The following is a 2,398-nucleotide window of genomic DNA, read 5'->3' as shown; positions in this document are numbered from 1 at the left end:
GAAGAGGTAAATTTGTATTTAAAATCTTTTCCTTTTTTTTCCCCTGGGGAAAGTGTCATCAAATAAGGTAACAAATTTTTACTCAGACTCCTGAGGAATAAAGAATGCAAAAATCCTGCAAAAATCTTAATTTTATTCTAATATTAAGAATAAAAAGTATTACTAGTCTGTATCTTTCCAGTAACAAATTATATTATTAACCTACACTAATTCAAAATACACTCTTTAGAAAAGACTAAATACTACTCTGGGAACTTTTTCCTAGTATCCCAGGGTATCCAATGAAATGCTAATTTATTCAAAGTAATGCCAAAAGGCAAACTACTAATTAGATAAATATTCTGCTGTCACTATGGAGAGTAGGAGATTTGCCCACAATTTCCAATTATACTGCATAATCAGGGAAAAGGAACTGTGCTTTACTAGTGTCTTATGACTTTAGTGTATAAAAAGCACAACGAGAACAGGAAGTACTTCATGTACAAAATGAAGAATAGCACATCCTACCTATTTTCATCTCATCTCCATAGTTTCAGCTGAACATAGTATTCCTTCAGGCTTTAAACGCCTGTATGTTGTACACTGTATCCATTAATAGGAGTTAGGATAATAAGTGAAATAGCAGTATCTTTTTTTTTTCCATTACTTAACAGTGAGTCTTGCCACAAAATTGTTATTCTCTTACATGTGTATACACAGAGTTGAAAAGGAGCAAAACAATACTTTTAAAAGGAGCACAAGTCTTAAGGCAATTAACTCTAAAACCCTCCTTATATAGGATCACTTTGCTACTTTGCCTCCAAGCTTCACTTCCACACATATTTTACAGGCAGAATACAAAAAGAGAAGCCACCTTATTATTTTTAATTAGTAAATTGCCTACATTTTTCAACATAAAGGATGGCTGATGTTCACTCATTAGTGCTTATTAGTAACTATTCAGGATGTTGATCTCTCCCTTTGCTCAATGTTAATCCCGTGTTCATCTGCTAGGCATCACTTCTCTGGTTTCTGAAGACCCTAAAAAATGGCCCCATCTAGTTCACTCATGACATGCTCTTCCCACTGATCATGATTCACATTAAAATCCTTATTAACAACCATCTTAGGACAATCAAAAGGCAGAATCCAGTCAAACGTTTAACTGAGCTGTTTTCCCTGATCATGAATGAGACGACTATTCAACTTTCTAGAAGTTAATTCCACTGATTTAACTTTCTCATAGTCCTCATAATTTTCTGTAATAAATTACCCTAAACAGAAATTAAGAGATGTTTGAACTTCCTCAAATCACAGTTGGTATCTACACAGTTACTAAGTGACTGACCTACACCATCCAACCATTATAGTACCTTTCCTGCAATTGTAATAGGCACAAATGGAAAACAAACAAACAAAAAAAACCAACATTATGCACACACAGAGACCTAAACACCACCATCCCAGAAGTTTCTCATATATATGTGGGTATACAAGCATATATTTTAACTGCTGATAAGCATAAGAATACCTGATGCCAACCAGTACCCACTGACACTTTCAGCAATTAGTTGAATGAATGGAAAGGAAGAAAATATCTGAGTTCAGTCATTGTTTTCATCTACTGTCTTTAGCTTCTCATAGTCCAATAGAAAAAAACTAAAATCAGAGGGTGGTGGGGTGGGAGGAGTGAAGAAACATCTGCTTCCAAACACACCCAACCCACACATCCTCCCACAGACTGAGTATTGCTTCACCTCGCACATACTTGTGAGCGCTCCACACACGCACCAGTTGTCTCACTCAAGCAGCCCGGTGGGGAGATAATTCAATTCAGAGGCCACACACACCTTTCCATGCCAGAAACTCCTGCAAGTCTCTTTTCTCTTTCTTCAGAAAGCTTTATTACATTAGCATTCAAAGTGGACCGTCCTTTGGTTTGTTTAAGCTTCTCCCAAGCTTCTCAAGGCAGCAGCAGAGGCTGGCAGAGCTTAAGGGGGAGAAATGCCACAGCTGCAACCCCACTGCCACAAGCTATTAAAAAAGCTTCTCTTCTCTTTTGTTCAAAGACCACAGAACTGTATTTTGGTTTTAAAACTATGATCGAGAGCTGCTCTTTTCTCATTGCCAATCCCCTTGCCCAAGAATCCAGTCAGAACAACGTATTTTGGACAAGTGGCTTTTCACATCTCTCCTAAATGCCAGAAAGGTGTTCTGAAGTCAGCAGCCAGCATGTGCAAAGATAGAGCTAAATGTCCTCTTGATTTTATCTTCCATTTAAATAAAGGTAGGCACTGTTCAAAAACTGAGCTCAGGTAGCAATCAAGGATCACATGGACAGAATTAAGGGCCCTACATCATGAGACAGGAGGATAGGCTTGTTTAATGGTATTGCTACAAATCTCCAGAACCACTTGAC

This window comes from Chaetura pelagica, unplaced genomic scaffold (assembly GCF_000747805.2).
Source record: "Chaetura pelagica isolate M959 unplaced genomic scaffold, ChaPel_1.0 scaffold71, whole genome shotgun sequence".
In the NCBI taxonomy this organism is placed as follows: Eukaryota; Metazoa; Chordata; class Aves; order Apodiformes; family Apodidae; genus Chaetura; species Chaetura pelagica.
This window is presented reverse-complemented; position numbering follows the sequence as displayed.